At 46.4% G+C, this 17011-nt stretch overlaps 1 protein-coding gene across 4 annotated transcripts in view; it reads left to right on the top strand.

Annotated features, from left to right (window-relative positions):
• The first annotated feature begins 224 nt into the window (after window positions 1–224).
• Window positions 225–17011, top strand: part of Syne2 (spectrin repeat containing nuclear envelope protein 2) — a 313170-nt gene continuing 296383 nt past the window's right edge. For 3 of the 4 annotated variants that reach the window (XM_063241111.1, XM_063241110.1, XM_063241106.1), the window contains exon 1: window positions 225–363. The gene's annotated coding sequence lies outside the window, so the exon portion shown is untranslated. Of the gene's footprint in view, window positions 364–7072; window positions 7924–17011 lie in introns of those variants that run through there. The other variant, XM_063241108.1, reaches the window with a different exon arrangement.

Genomic DNA, 17011 nt, shown 5'->3' with positions numbered 1-17011 from the left:
CATCCGCGGGAGCGGGGACACCGGGATCCGCCGGGGAGCTGCGACCTCCGCCCCGCCGCGAGGGAAGCCGGGTGCCGAGCAGCACCCCAGGAAGCCCCACCACCACCCCTGAGCCCGGGAAGAAAGTTGCGGCGCGGGGCGGCGCTGGGCCCGGCTCTCCCGCGCGCCCCTCTCCGGCCGCCAAGCGGGAGCGCGGGACGCGGCGGGCGGGGCGTGGTCTGTGGCCGCCGCTCGCTGCGAGCGGAGCGCAACCGGCTGCACTCCGAGCCCGCGGCCGGACCGGGCAGCGAGCGGGCGCCGGCGGCACCGAGCGGCCGACGCGGACTGGACCGGCCTGGCCGTGCCCTGGGCCGGGCGGACGGGGTGAGCGCGGCGCGGGCCCCAGCTCGGGGCGTCCCGGAGCGGGCGGGCGGGCGGGGAGGGGGCCGGGGACGCCGGGGCGGCGCGGAGCCCGGGGCCGGGCTGGGGCCGGGCTGGGGCCGGGCTGGGGCCGGGGGCCGGGGCCGAGCGCAGCCGCGGGGCGCACTGCCGGGCGGGGCGCGCGGGGCGCGCGGGGCGCTGCAAACTTGTGTGCGGGTGGGGCGCTCGGGGACGGCGTGACGCCGGCGGTGGCGTCGGTCTCATCGGCTTCTTTGTGTCACTCCGGGCTCTGGCCCGCCGCTCCTCCGGGCTCGGGAAGGGCTCGGCGGGGCGCGCGTGGGGGGCTCGGCCCGAGTCCCCTGGCTGCCCCGGCGGCCCAGGCCCAGCGCCCGGGCTCGGCTGATTGTTTTGCCTCCTTGCGTCACGCCTGGGCGGGAAAGATTTTGAACGCCGCCGCGGGGCAGAGATTGAGGGCGCGGGCGGCGCGGAGCCTCCCCGAGTCTGGACCCCGCGGCCGGGGTGCTCGGAAGGGGGCGCGGGGACCCCGCCCTGGCGCTCGGGGACCGCGGCGGGCGCGGCGGGGTGGCGCTCGGCCAGCCGGATCCTAGTTCCATTTTGGTCGCCGGGGGTCTTTGTTGTCTGAAATTGCCCGTGGGGTCTCAGGGTGTCACCCTCTCCTGCTCGGGTTATTTTTCCCGGTTGAAAAACGGCGCGCGCGCGGAGGGAGGCAGCTGCGCGCGCGATCGGCGCCGCCCGGGCGATCTGAGCCGCCTTTCAGGTGGACGCGCGCGAGCCCGGGGTCGCGTGGCCTCTGCGGACGCCCGCTCTTTGCAAAAGTTACTCCCCCCAGCCCAGGTGGAAGAGAGCGTCGAGCGTCAGCTGTGTGCAGGCACCGCCAGTCGGAGCCACCCGGGGAGGTGTGCAGCGGCTCCAGCCGCTTCTCTAAAAGTTTTCATAGAGGGAGGGCCGCGTTGCAGATGCTAGGTCCTCAGGACAGGATGGCTTCGGTCACTTCAGGCAACCACACACTCGGGTGCATACTCCTGAGACACCAGAAGTGTTACCAAGGAACAGAGAGTGCCTAGTTTGTGTGTGTGTGTGTGTGTGTGTGTGTGTGTGTGTGTGTGTGTGAGTGTGTGTGTGTGACCGATTCTCTGGTTTTCTTTCTGGGAAACTGTTGAGCTTATCGTGCTGGGCCGGGGGATCAGGTGCATTAGGTGCTGGCGGGAAAGAAATGCTCAGGTCTTTGTCACCTGTCTCAGTTACTGAGCCTTCATTTGAATAGAGAACAAAATCTAAGTCGTTTGTTAGCCTTGTGCATTATGATTAATTTGGAAAATCATGTGTGTAAGTTTACCCTGTTAGAGATTTCGTTAGACTTTTGCTGTGATGGTGTTGCAGGATATTGCTTGGGCTGAAAAACAGTCGCAATGGGTATATTTTAGGCAACGCTGTCCCGTAGCCTAAAGTGAGAGTTTGGTGGCAAATCTAAAAAACTGAGTCAGTTCCATTTTAGTGAGTAATGCAGAAGACGAAAAGCAATGTATTCATTTATTATTCATCATCTGTTTTAAATGTAGGTTTCAGTTATTTCACCAACTCATTCATTTACTCAAATAAGCTTCTATTGTGTGCTTGGCACTGAGCAGGGATACAAAAATACCAGTCGCTTTTTGCTGTGTGGAGCCCTTATTTTGTACCAGTAAATATTTAATATAGAGGACCTTACTCCTCTGTATGAGTTGTTACAATGTGTTGTAGATGTTGGAATGGTTCCAGGGAAGCTTCAGGTCTCCTATATATTGGAGAAAGTAGAAAGGAAATAAAATATGTCCCTGGGCTAGTCACAGACTGCAGTGTACATCAAGCCTCTTCTGCGGACACCCATGGAGTGATGGTGCAGGTGTGACAGGGCCCCAGAGTGGCCTTTACTGAGTTCTGGGCCCCGCTACCCAGCCACTTTCCTGGTCTGACCTGATTCTCTGCCTCTTACTCTATGTTATCCACCAATCAAGCTTTGTTGTATTTATTTAGTTATTGGATTATTGATTGATTGCATTCTGCTCTCAGAATAGCTCTCCCTGTGATCCGTCCATCTCCCCCTGGGTCCCCATCCCCTTCTCACCATGTCACATCACAGGGAGCCTTTGCTGACCCCTGGATTCAGAATCACAGCCGCACTCCCAACTTCGAGTCCCCCTTCATGCCTTCTTTTTTTGCCCTGTAGCACTCCGGCCGCCTGACACAATGTGTGCTGCACACTTGTTGACTTTGTCTCCCCCCAGTGGGTCGCACAATCCTGCAGAATTGTGTTCTTCACAGCTGAGCCTTTGGAATCCAGGTCTGTGCTTTGTGGATGTTGAACAACTATCCCTGAATGGAAAGAAGAGAACAATGGCGTGCGGAAACGTGTAGTAGCCAGTGGTCCTTCTCCTTACTGGGCCACCGAAGGCCTCTCTGTACAGCCAGCAGTGGAACCCAGACTTGAGCCAGGCGTGGTGGTGTAATTCCAGCACTTGGGAGGCTGAGGCAGGAAGATGGAGAATTCAAGGCCTAGCTAAACTGTATATTGAGTCTAAGGGCATCCTCGACTACATAGTGAGACCTGGTCTCAGTGAGTAAGAGAAAGTCAAGGCTTGACAATGAGAAGGAACTAGCTGTGCTGTGGTGGCCTGGGACTGTGCAGAAGAGGCAGGTGTGGAAGAGCAGGAAAAGGATGTGATGTACAGAGGCCCTGAGGCAGGGAAGAGCGTGGCTGTGTCGGAATTATTAGGATCTCGGGAAAGGAGGTCGTTGTGGCTGAGCGCTGTCCAAGTGGAGGGCAGAACTCAGTGATGGGGTGATGGTCAGACTGCGTGGATGCTCGCCAGACAAAGTCACGCTGACGCTGGTGTGTACACACTGACCCTGTGGCAGGGCTTGAAACACTGGGCCCTGGGGACGTGAAGTGTCTTTATGGTGAAGAGCAACCTTGGATAGGAGGCCAGCTGATCACCCCAAGACACTGACCTTTGACCGCTCTGTTAAGACAATCCTCTGCCAGTCTAGAGGGGACTTTGAGTCTGGCCTGTGCCTGGCTCTGGGGGAAGCAGTTACTCCGGGACTGGGGAGGAGGGGAGCCCTTCTTCCTGCCTGGAGAGGGATAGGCCACACTGGGAAGACCGAGTATTTCCCCTCATGATTATTAGAAAATACTACGGCATTAGCTGCATCTTAATTAAGAAATAATGCCAGAATTAAATGCAATAACTTATTCCCCAAAGCTTCACTGTATTTGGTGTAAGAAAATAAAAATAAAAACATTCAGGAGGCTTGTTTTCATATATATTAATGATCTGTGAGCTAAGCCCTCTTTTCTCCTTCCACCGAATAGTTACCTGTGCACAGTGTAACATCATGAATGTTGTATGTGATTTGGGCTGGGAACGTATTTCTGTGCTAGAGCATTTATCTAGTGGTATGTAGGGTTATGAGTTCAATCCTTACCACTGGAAAAGAAATGCACGATTCTAAATTACCTTTGGGATCCTCCTGCTTGGCCTCCTGGGTGCTGGGATTATTGGTGTGCTAACCCCACCACAGTCAGATTTTACTTTCATTTGTTGTTTGCTTGCTTGTTTTGAAACAGGGTCTCACATGTAGTTCAGACCAGCCTTAAACTCACTGTGTACGCCATGGTGGCTTTGAATTTGCAGAGATCCTCCTGCCTCAGCCTTCAAAGCACTGGGATTGCAAGTGCGTGCTACCATGCCTGGCAGACTATTTCGGAAAGACACGACTATGTGCAGCCTACATTGAAAGAGTGGACTTTAGAAGGCATTTTGATTTATTCTGCATGGCAGCTTTTGCCTATTAATTGAAACTCTTGGGCATTTGAAGCAGTTGATGTGGTTAGGTTTATGTCTGTTATCTTGTTTTCTATTTTTACTCATCTGCTCTTTGTTCCTTTTTCTTTTTTTTCTGGCTTTGAATTGATTTTTTTTTTCCGGTACCGGGGATTGAACTCACAACCGCCTGCTTGCAAGGCAGGTGCTTCGCCACTGAGCTAAATCCCCAGCCCCTTGAATTGATTTTTTATAATTCCTTTTTATATCCTTTCTTTTGGCCTGTAGGTATCATTTTATTATAATAGTAATTGTTGTGACACATCACAATTTCTCTGCAAGTAATATACCACATCACATACAGTATCAAAACCACATAATAGTGTGTCTGTTTCCCTGACTTTTGTGTTGTCACATATTTTACTTTTCACCTAAAACCTTATATTGCCTTATTATTATTTTTGAGTAGCTAATTACCTTTTCTTCCTTTCTTTCTTTTTTTTGAAGCAGGGTTTTGCTATGTAGTGAGTCCAGGCTGGCCTTGAATTTGTGTAGCTCATGCTGGCCTTAGACGCACAGTGACCCTATTGGCTCAGCCTCCCGAGTGCTGAGATTGTAGGTGTCCATTACCCCACCCAGAAGTTCATTATCTTTTAAAAGATAGAAATAATAATATAAGGATATTATATATACACTTGCACAGGTATATTAGTTATATAATTTTATTTTCTGGTTAAATGGAAAAAGGAATTCATATTTGGTTTATTGGATTCTCCTGTATTTTCTAGCTTGTAAAGTTAACCTTGAAGGAAATGAAATCCAGAAATCAGTATGGTTCATTTTCTTGAGCTAAGTCTACTGAATTGTTGTAGAGCAAAATGATTGTTGCAATAGGACAATCTTTCCTGTTAGACAGCAGACTCTGAGCTGAGTGCTGTCCACACAGGCTGGGTGCTGGGTATCAGGCTTTGCTTCCTCCAAGCCAGGTTGGGTGGTGGAAGGCGGTGGTCACGTTGACATTTCCAGACCAGTACCTCCAGGTACTGCCAGTGTGTGTGGCTCTCTATCTGACATTGTGAATGGGCCTCCCTTCAGCTCATCCCATAGGTCAGCTTATTTGGGATCCAGGCTCTTCGCGTGGGTGAAGGTCTGTGACCCCGTCCTTCACTGGCTTTCCGGCAGGCAGCGAGAGACCTCCCAGCTGTGGACTGCGTGGGCCTGGGTGATGCCTGTTGACCGAGAGCAACACGGAGGGGGGCAGCTGGAGCATGGTTATGAGTGTGGCCGGAGACCACGTGGCCCAGCTGTGGATACAAACCCTCGGCGTGGGCAGGGCATCTGGTGATTCTGATGCTCGCTGGCGAGCTAGGCGGGCTCTGAGATTTATTCCTAGCTCCTGAAGTCTCCACATGTGGTTTAGAAAGGTGGCAGTACTAATGTGGAGCAGTGGTCAGTGCTAATGAAAAATGCTACCTGCAGTGTAAGTGAAGCAAATTAAAAATGATAAAGTTGTGTTCGGCACTGGGGCAAAATGAAATTGGTTTTTAAAAATTCTATCATGAACAATTTCAAAAGCAGAGATAATCCTAAAACGAATTCTTGCATAAGCATTAGTGCCGGTAATTGTCAAATCCTGCCTGTCTGGTTGCATCTATAACCTCGCCTTTCACTGAATTATTTTGAAGCAAATTTCATATATCGTTTCACCCATAAATAATTGGACTTTGAATTATCTGGGATATTAAGGTGCCAGATACAAATTTTAAACTGAATCATATCAATTATAGATAAAATTTGTTGAGAGCTCATTTATATAAAAGATAGGTTTTAAAAAGATATGAGTGAAACAAAACAACCAATGTAGACACTCACAAGTATACATCTCTTCCTGTGGCATAAAAGACATTAAAAATAAGTATGCAAAAAAAAATACACTTGTTACCATGGTGGGGATATGTACATGCATATCACATTATCTGCTGTACTTACAGACAGTATTCCAAAATAGTGAAAAAATACACCTGTGCCCTATTATAAAATGTAGTTACTGTACTTGAGGGAAAATTTTAATTTGAAAAGCAAGTTTTAGGGGAGCAGGAGAGGATAGTGTTAACAAGCTTTGAAGGTTTCGGTGCAGTTTACATGTACATTTAAGGATTATTTTATTCCAGGGGCTGGGGATATAGCTCAGTGGCTTAAGAGCCTGCTTGGCAAGCACAAGGTCCTGAATTTGAGGACCAGTACAAAAAAAAAAAGGAATTATTTTTCCATAATTGCGTTGTCTCGTTTGAAGATGAGGCGCATGGCATGTCAGGATGCATAGCACTTTTTAAAAGCCTTTGGGTGGGAGATATAGCTTGTTGGTAGAGTGTGTGCTTAGTGTCAACCATAGAATGAAAATCTCATCTTCGTGGAGAGAAACCTGGGAGTGTTTAGAAGTGCAGGCTAATGAATTAGTTACGGATTTCTGGTAACATTGGTGCATACTCCTCAGTTTTTGTTTTCTGTTTTTTTGCTTCAGAGTTTTAAGATAACATTTTGTCTGGGATCGGGTTGTGCGATGCTTATGTTTGGAGGGAGAGAGCAGAATTGATTTATACAAACCCACTGATTTCTCATACTTTGGTGGAGCTCAAGTGGGGTATCCAGAAGAAACACTGACGGTATCGCTTACTAGAAGATCTCCATGCTGAGCTATGTCTGTGTGATCCATTAATTAATGAGTCCCAGAAGCCGGGCGTGGTGGCACATACCTGCAATCCCAGCACTTGGCAGGCTGAGGCAGGAGAATCATCCGTAAGTTCTCTGCCAGCCTGGGTTACATAAGCAAGTTTGAAGCCAGCCTGAACTATGGAGTGGGACCTTATCTCAAAAAAAAAAAAAAAAAAAGCAAAAACAAGTCATACCATTGGAATTAGCTAACTTTCATTTTTCATTTAAAAGTGCTAATTACTCAGGAGAAATTTTGTCTTAAGAATAAATTGCAACAAAATGGATAAAACTATCCAGGATCATTCTTCAAGGCCCCTACCCCCAAACCTCCAATAACTCACAGTTCAAAGGTCTCTAAGCTGTTAGTTCTATTGTACATCGTAACCAATGAAGGATGGAATTATTTGGTAGGACAATGTGTGCTACAACTTTTAGTTAAAAAAATCGAGTTAGTGATTTAGAAAAAAAAAAAAAAAGGAATGACTGTTACAAAATCTGTTTATTGAAAGTTGAGCGTGTATGTTTTTTATGACTAGGATTGAACCTTCCAGGCCTCCGGCCTGCTAGGCAGAGTTCTACTGCTGAGCTACGCCTCCAGCCCATTGCATGTGTGTTGTTATTAGCATCTTTATGTTGGCGGTGAAGGAAGATTGCTAGCAACTCTTGACAGAATATCCTCACAGTCACTGAGGGGGTGACATGCAGTAAGAACTTGCTGTCTATTAGTAGATCTTTGTTTGGAAGAATGTTACCTTTGGAGTCTGTACTTTTTTTTTTTTTTTCACTGTAGGAAGGTTCAGCTTTGTTGGGTAATGATTAATTTTATGAAAGTGTCTCATCCAGAACTCCTTGTATTTCCTTCTGGTCTGGAAGGAGAGAAACCCAGGAGTGTTTGTAAGCTGATTTAGTTACAGACTGCTGGTGGTGCCGTTTGGAGCTCGCCCCTTTCTCTCGTGACTCACCCCATCGTCTTGCATTTGGCCATGTGTTTTCTTAGCAACGGCTGCTGAGCTCAGGTCTGAGCAGGGTGAGTGTGTTTTGAAATGATCCAGCGAGTTCTTTCAGGTTCCATGCGCCTGGTGACATGCAGACTTACCGTCCATGTGTGCCCTGCACTGGGTGAAGGGCTGCATGCTTTTCCTGTCCCTGTCTTCTCAAGCATTTTTCTTGTGAATTTCCTTTGGGGAGGGGGTGGAAGTGCTAGGTGGGAGACAGGACAGGGAGGGAGAAGAGTAGTGAATCTGCTATGCTCTGAGTCTGCCTGTTGAGGCTCCTGGACTGGAGAACCCACGTGGGGCCCATGAGCTGACAGAATGTAATTCATAGGGCTTTCAGAAGGAGTTAGTTTCCTCACACCTTTCTGTTGGAGACAGGGAGGGCTGAGGCAGGAAGATCACTGCAAGTTCAAGACCAGTCTGGGCTACATAGTGAGACCCTGTCTCAAACAAAACAAAGATGGCCGGGGATAGAGCTCAGCGGCACAGCACTTGCCTGGCAAGCTCAAGGTCCTGAGTTTGATTCTCCATACCCCACACCCAGCAAAAAAAAAAAGAAAAACCCAAAAGTGAGTTGTAGGGATGTCTGCGGTATCACGAAACACGTAAAGCATGGCTTCTGAAGGTTTCTGAAGTCAACCTTCGCTTGGTTCAGATTCCAGCATTGTCACATATTGGCTGTGTTCCTGGGGCGGCTTACAGCACCCCGGAGTGACAGTCCAGCGAACGTGCCACACACAGGCTGTAGGAAGCGTCCGCCCTGTTGCTGAGATGCCTGTAAGGACAAGGCCACAGCACTGGCAGTAAATGTTAGTTACTGCCTTTAGTTCGGGGAGTGGCGCCCCAACGCTAGGGGGTGGTGACTGAGGGACAGAAATGACCCCCAAGGAGGCACAAGTTCTTCACCCCTGGGAGAGGCCCCTCAGTGATGACTGCCCCTGGGGGCCTGGGACGGCCAGCGTGCCGTGGCAGCCCTGGGCATGAAGCAAGTGGCATGCGCCTGCTTTGGGGAAGGTGGAGCTTGTCTTGGACCACATTTGAGCTGAGAATGGGAAACTGGGTGTCCCGTGACCCAAGCAGGGTTTTTATGAATGGAGAGTGGGGGAGGGCAGATTGGAGGCTGCAGAAAGGCACAGGGCGGGGGGGTGGCAGGTGTGTGCTTCGTGCTGTGTGTCAGAAAAACGTTTGAGAGGTGTAGGAGAGACGTCATGAGTGGTGCCAGGGCTTCACAGCCGATCGCTGAGTCTGCTCCAGCCCTGGGCAGTGGAGCCCCTGGGGCAGGAGCAACAAGGCTTTTCTTCCCCTTGAGACAGGGTCTCACTATGCAGTTCAGCTGGCCTTAAACTCACTGTGTAGCCCAGACTGGACTCATATTCACTGTTAACCTCCTGCCTCGGCCTCCTGAGGGCTGGGATTATAGGTGTGTGCTACCAGGCCTGGCAAGAACATGGTTCATTAATAGAGTTCATTGAAGAAAAAGAAAAATTGATAGTAGTATGTAGTTCTCAACTTAAATGTAAGAGTTTTCTTTTTCTACTGTCTTCAGTTCCTTTATTAAGTGTTTGATGTTCTTTTTAGCCACAGAAGTTTCAAGAATCATGTGCACATACAGCTCAGAGGGGAAAAGTTGGCTTCTGTTTGAAAAGTGCGCTTGGCATTTGGAGTTGCCATGTCAATCTACAAGTTTGATGCTCTGTTATTTATACTCTAAGAAGCGAGTTTAATGGAGCTTGAGGCTTGCCGTGATGTGCAGGGAACTAGAACTCTGTGGAAGAATGCTGGCCCAGGGGGAAAACTTGTTCTGCTCTTACTAACATAGCTGTGATTGGGGGACAGTTGTGACAGTTCAGAACCAGAAGGGTTTACAGCTGGACTTAACGTTATTTTTCGTCCTTGTCCTGATTTGAGGTGTGTCTCCAAGTTTGTTTCCACAGTGTTTACCCAGACGTGTTTGCATCAAATAAAGGGTTTTGATAGGAGTTAGATTTGCCATTCCTTTGGGACTGAAGTCTGTCTAGTCATTGCAAATATTTACCTGCCAATTTTATCAGCATAGCACCATCTGGATCCTTTATAAGTTGTTGTTGGTTTGAGACAGGGCCTCACTTTGTAGTTCAGGCTGGTCTTGAACTTGCAGTGATCCTCCCAGCTCAGCTTCTGAATGCTGGGATTACAGACAGGAGCCGCTGTGCCTGGCTTAAACATTGATTGCATTTTAGGAGCACTTCTCATGTTTAGTTTTGTCTGTAGTTTATGAGAACAGGTCAGAGAGCAGATCTGGAGGTGGCTAAAGCTCCCCAGGGTGGCCCTGGCCTGCTACCTACACTCACATACAGCCTTGTGGTTTCTGTGCTCTGAGGAGAGTCCCCTCTGCCTGTGGGTGTCCCTGTCAGCTGCCTAGTGCAGGGGGCCTCATTCTCCATCTGACTTCTCACTTTCTAATTATGCTCCTTTCCTTTCAGAGCTGCCTAAATGCTGGAGTCATTTAGGATCCTCTCTCTGTCTGTGCCTCTGCCTCTGCCTCTGCCTCTGTCTCTGTGTCTCTCCCCTTCCTGGGAACTGAACCAACTCAGTACCCTCTGATCGCCAGGCAGGCGCTGTTACACTGATCTACAGCCCTGGACCTTTTCCTCTTATTTCAATGAAATAGAAACAGTAGGTAAAAACTTCATCTAATGAATCCTGTTTTAATGGAATTGAAGAGGCAAGTGGGACAGAGAATTTTTCAGTTTTCTTTGTCTCTTCTTTCTTAGATGAGAAAATGTGTGGTCCCTGGGTTAGGGTCAGGGATGCAGACAAAAATCTGGTGCATATTTAAGTGGCTTAAAAACTTTTATTTTGTCATTATACAAATTTCTCCTTCCCTCCCTGTCCCTGTCTCGTTCTCTGTCTCGTCTCTGTCTGTCTCTCTCTCACACACACACACACACACACACGCACACACACACACACACACACGCAGTTTCTCCTGTATTATTTTCACTTTCTGTTCTCACTGATTCTTCCTCGATATGATTTCTGAGGACAATTGCATATTTTTCTGATTTTAGTATTTCTAAACTCTTGGACACTTCATAGTAACTAGTCAAAGATTTTGGATTTTTTCTTGTTCACCTAAATATTTGGTATTGGAGTTTATTACTGAGTTTTCATGAAAGTGTCTAGAGGCAAGCCCTGTAAACATCAATTTTAACCTCCCATAGGGCTCTCCAGTCCCCTTTGAGATTTGCAGACCTCGGGTTTCTCATTCGTTGCTAAACCAGTTCTGCTGGTTAATTTGTGATTGGCATTACGCATGTTTGTTCTTTCCTTGCATTCTTTTTCCTTTTTAAATGAGAGGGCAGAGCAGAGCTGAGAGTAGACATGAGACCGCCCTGGTTTAGAATCTGGCCACTAGGCTAATCCGTTTACTTGCACGGTGAAAGCTCATGTAACATAACCTGTAGTAAACTTCTCTACAGAACCGGAGGCTGAGTAACTGGATTAGATCCATGCTGCCCAGCCAGAGGGTTCTCACTGTTGTATTCCAGGACACGGCTTCTGACCCTGAAATGCCTGTGTTCAAGCAAGTCTTGCTGGTAGCCTGTTTCCCTCACGGAGGTAGATCTGTATCATTTTTGTTTGTTTTTTGTGTTTTTGAGACAGCGTCTCACCATGTAGCCCAGGCTGTCCTTGAGCTCACTGTGATCCTCCTGCCTCCCAAGTGCTGAGATTACCGGTGTGTGCCACCATGCCCAGTTTGTATCTGTTTCTTATAAAAGAGAGGATTATAAACAGGTTAATGAACAAATATTAGCTTCTTAGTACTGTTTTATCATTTTTATTGAATAGATTACTGCAGTTTTGGTTGCCTTTGTCTGGAGACTATTTACCTGTTCATACTGGCAGGTGGCAGCTGGGAGGCACCACGGGAGTTTCACTTCTGTAGCTCGGTAGGTTGTCAGAGTGTGCTGCACCAGTTGTAAAACACTCACAGACCTCAGAGCCATCTGGGTCGGTCAGCTTTCCCCAATTATTTCACAGGTTTTCTCTTGTTTTAGAGATCCTACTTTTCAATATCTTTCATTATTTCCAGTTTTGGTTCTATAGGCAGTAATGCTAAGAAATATGTAAGACATTTTTTGAGGCATGTTCTAATTATTCAGCAATGAGGAGGACATAAAGCAAGTGTGTGCCTGCTTTTCTTTCTTTCTTTTCTTCCTTCCTTCCTTCCTTCCTTCCTTCCTTCCTTCTTTCTATACAGGGATTGACTCCAGGCCCTTTGCACTAAGCTAAAGCTCAGCCCTATTTACTTTGAGACAGGATCTTTCTAAATTGCCCAGTCTGGCCTTAAATCTATGATACTCCTGCCTCAGCCTCCCAGAGTGTTGGGATTATAGACATATACCACAATGTTGCTGGTAGTATTATATCTTTTTGGTACTGGGAATTGAACTCAGGACCTTGCACTTGCCACGCAGGCACTGTGTGCTGAGCTATATATCCCAGTCGTGTTATTCCTTGTTAAAGGGTATGCTGTGTGTGTTTTGGAGGTTGGGGGAAAGGTCAGGAATATTTTCCTGGGAAAGTTTTTCATTTTGTTCTTGTTTGTTTTGTTTTTGAGGTAAGGTCTTGCTGTGCAGTACAGGCTGTCCTTGGTTTATGGATGACCTGCTCAGCCTCTGAGTGTTGGGATTACAGATGTGAGCCACCGTGCTTCTTTCTATGGAAGGGCTTTGACGGAAGAAAAACATACTTTTTAAAAAAATTTTTCTCTTTTTGGTACTGGAGATCAAATTCACAACCTCACACTTGCTAGGCAGGCCATTATGCCGCTGAACTAAATTCCCTGCCTGTAAACATATTTCTTAGTTTGAAATTCTTTGAGAAGGAAAGAATTTTGTACTTATGGAGATAAGAGATGATACATTGTGGGACGTTTAATCATTAGAGGAAAGTAATCGTTTCTAATATTGAATGGGCTAGAAAGATACACTAAAGAAAAAGTAATCTCAGAAATACAAAACAGTTTTTTATGAAGGCCAGATAAATTTCTAATGGAATCATTGTACATTCCACAAGTAGCAACAGAGCTAACTCAGTTACACAAAGGCGAATTCTTTCTTACCGGAGATGATATGAAGCCTTCCTGTCCCTTCTTAAGGGTAGGGCCACAGAATTGGCAAATCTGTATCTTCAGGGAAGACACAGAAACAATTCTGATTGTTTCTCTTGAGGTGAAACAGAAATGAAAAGAAATGGAAACAAGTTTGCAGGCCGTCGGGGAGCCAGGCATGACTGCAGAGGCAGAAGCTTGTCTGTTTGAATGAGACTCTTCTCCGCTTGCTTGATTTCGCCTACTTTCAGCAAAGGGGTATCTGTTACGGAGCTGGGTTGCTGACTGGCCCGCGAGGACAGAGTTTAGGAATCACACTGCTGTTCATTTTCCTGCTGTCTGCCATCATCTGTAGCCCTACTAAGCAGTCACAATGTGGGGATCTGAGCAGTAGGGGGACAGGGGCAGAACTCTCATTTCATAGTTCGTTGGAAGCTAAGCTTTAAAGAGAAGCACAGGGGCGGGGATGTAGCTCAGGGGTGTAGCACCTGCCTAGCACATGCAGAATTATGAGTTCGATTCCTGGTACAAGAAAAAGAAGGAAAGGTTGGGTGGGTAGTGGTGGTGAGGAGACGCACAAACTCAAGAAGACGAAACTGGGCATGGTGGCCTATGCCTTTAATCCCAGCACTGCCAGGCTGAAGCAGGAAGATCGTTGCAAATCTGAGAGCAGCCTGGGCTACAAAGTGAGCTCAAGGCCAGCCTGAACTGCAGAGGGAGACCCTATTTCAAAAGTTAAAAAGAAAAAAAAAAAAGCACTATTTTTTTAAACTTTTTTTTGTTTTGTTTTGTTTTTTGTTTTTTAGACAAGTTCTTGCTATTTTAGTTTAGGCTGGTCTTGAATTCAACTAGGTACCTAAGGCCGGCCTTGAATCGTGGCAATCTTCCTGCCTCAGCCTTCCGAGTTTGGAGATTACAGAGATGTATTACCACAGCTAGTGAGATTTGAATTTTTAAAAAGCCTTTCTAACAAGTGTTTGCTCAAATTTATAGCAGAAAAATCATTACCTAAAATGGGCTTAGAAGAGATGTCATTTATTTATTTTTAAGTCATGGCACCATATAAAATTTATGTACCAGACAAGGTTGATAAAAAAATTAATGTGCGCTGTATTATTCCTAAGATACCTGTTATGAATTATGATCCTGGGTTTGTTCCAGACAGTTTTTATACTCTTGAGTATAGTGTTATTTTATCCACCTCAGGAATATCATGATTGCATAAAAGAATCTATAAGCATAACTCGATAAGTTATATTTTGTCTTGGATCGATTACATTTGCCCCTGCTTTCCAGGCCCTCACTGGCCTTTCTAACCCTGGCCAGGCTTCTGCGACCTCCCCTGTTGGAGGCTCAGGAAGCCCGAGGAGGGCGTGGTCCCTTCCTGTGTGTCCTTTCCCCTGGGGGCTGTGCAGAGCAGGTCTGAAGGTTTGTCCTCCTGCGGTTCAGAGGGATCAGACTGTGTGTACAGTGAACTGATCAGAGTCCAGAGGGCTCCACACCCTGTGCTTGAATTCAGTTCAGCCTTTAGAACTGAGTGGCCCCTCAGTCCTCCCCAGGTGAGGAGCCAGGATTCAGGGGTGGGTGGGGCCTGCAGGTCACTGGCAGAACCTGGAATAAAAGTATTTCCTCCAGATTCCTGGCTCGGAGCTCTGGTGTGCTCTTCTCTGTCTCTGTCTCTGTCTCTCTATGTCTATCTCACATGCACATGTGATATGCACATTTTATTTTAAAAAATCAGACTGTAGTACTTAATTATTTTAGTCTCCTATTTAAGAAATAAAATGTTATTTTTATGGTTGTGAACTCCTCCTCCCAAGAAGTAACTCCAATCCTGAATTTGATATTTGTCCTTCAGTTTCTTTTTTCTTTTTTTAAAGATAGTACTGGGGATTGAACATAGAAAAGCTTATTTATGTAATTACTTATTTATTAGAAAAGATCTCACTATGAAGTCCAGACTGGCTTCAGACTTGTGGAGATCCTCCTGCCTCAACCTCCTGAGTATTGGGACTATAGGCCTGGGCCACCCTAGTGGGCTAGATTGTGTTTCTGTATGGTTTTAATAGCACACAGACATTAAGGGTGACTTTTATAGCGTCTGCAGCTCATCACGGATGATACAGAGAGCAGAACCATGCTGGGCTGCTCTGGTGGGACGAACTCCCCGTGCTCCTGAGGCTGCACAGTGGGTGACAAGTTCTTCTGCAAGCCACCTTCTCCCCGACAACTAGGAGAGTCTTCCACATTGATGCAAATCAATAGGATCCATTCATTTCCTTGTTAATATTCTTTTTAAAAATAAATATGTTACTTTTAAGAAATTATTTTATTATTTAGCTTTTGTGTCCCTTTCTAAGTACTCATTTGTAACTCGGGATTATTTTCCTGTTGTGTTATTTGTGATTTGTAAGTAAATTGTTTGCTTATTTTCTTTTGGAAACATAATCCTCATTAACATGGACCTAAGCCACATGAGTCTTGTCACACTGCATCTTCCCAGTGTGACTGAAACTGTGCAGCGTGACACATCTGAGGGGGCGCAGTATGCTCGGATGGATGTGAAGCGCACAGATGGGGTGGTCTGAGTGTTAATACATCTGTTAATACATAAGCATTTCCTTTATTTCCCACATGAATGACATAGTCTTTTTTTTTTTTTTTTTTTTTTTTTTTTTTGGTACCAGGAATCGACTAGGGACCTGGTGCTTGTCAGGCAGGTGCCACTAAGCTAAATCTTCGGCCCATGACATAGTCTTTAAAATTTTTTTTTTAAAGAATTTTGCCCAAACTGGCCTGAAACTTGGAATCTCCCTGTCTGAGCCTCCTGGGTAGGCGGATTACAGGTGTGCACCACTTTGCACCCAGCTTTTAAAGTTCTTGACTGTATGAATCAACTTAATAGCCTTGTACTTCCATCACCATGTGGATGAGGACATTGTCCTGACCATACCCAAAAATCTGAGAGGAAAGCTTTTACAGGATGGTACTAAATTCTCAATTCCCCTGGCTGAGCAGGTAACCCTATGTACTGTTGCTTCCTAATCAAACCACGGAATTTAAAGGGAGCTGATTCCCTGGTCAGTTCTTTGCATGCGTTTATTTATTGAAATCATTTGGGTGCCTCTTGGTTCTGACTCCCTGTCAGAGGTGAACTGACTTGGGGCGCTGCTCATTCTCTTGTAGGCTGTGGGATCTGCTGTCTGGAACCAGGCTGCTTTCAGTGATCTCAAACTCTGGGATTAGGCCGTTAAACCTTTTGTTGCCTTGGAGAATGTAATCTTCCTGTCTGCTCTGCATTCTGGCTTCTGGCTTCTGGCTTCTGGGCTTTCTTTTCTCCATGCCTGGAACCTTCTTAAGATAGCTTGCAGAAGATATCCAGTAAGTATCCATCCCTGCGAGCGTTTGATCATTGCGATTTTTAAAAATCTTTCTTGTCGTTGTGCCAAAGGACATAACATTTGGAAATCTGTTCAGTGTTTGAGGTTTCCTGTGCCCAGGCCACTGCCCTCTTTCCTTGTTGGCAGCTACAAAATATCGCCTTTGCTGGGTGTCAGGGGCAGAGGGGAGCCAGGGTCATGGAGGAAATTCCGCAGCCCGGGTAGGTCTCTCTTATCTTATACATTGCTATTTCACTAGACTCCTCTCTCTCTCTCTCTCTCTCTCTCTTTATCTCTATCTCTATCTCTCTCTCGGAAATGTAGGAACCGTAGAGCTAGGAACATTGTTTTAGAAAAAAGTTTTTTGTTTGATTTCAAAGGCAGAACTTATTTTCACCCTGTTTGCCATAACTGCTTTTTTAAAAAACAGAACTCATAGGCTTTTGAAAGTGGATAATCTCAAAGGAAAAACAAAAAAATTTCATTAAAAGACTTGAAATATTTTGAAGACAGCTGAATTTTCATGTTAACTTTTTATGTTTTCTTAGTCAAAGTTAATATTACTACAGTGGTTATGAAATTCTCTTTTTCCTTGTATTTCTTACCATATTATTTAACATAAGGATATAAAAAAATACCAAAGGG

Source organism: Cavia porcellus, unplaced genomic scaffold (assembly GCF_034190915.1).
Source record: "Cavia porcellus strain 051 isolate PalLab524CR breed Dunkin Hartley unplaced genomic scaffold, mCavPor4.1 scaffold_31, whole genome shotgun sequence".
NCBI lineage: Eukaryota > Metazoa > Chordata > Mammalia > Rodentia > Caviidae > Cavia > Cavia porcellus.
Note: the sequence above shows the minus strand (reverse complement) of the source record. Positions and strands in the feature narration are given on the sequence as shown.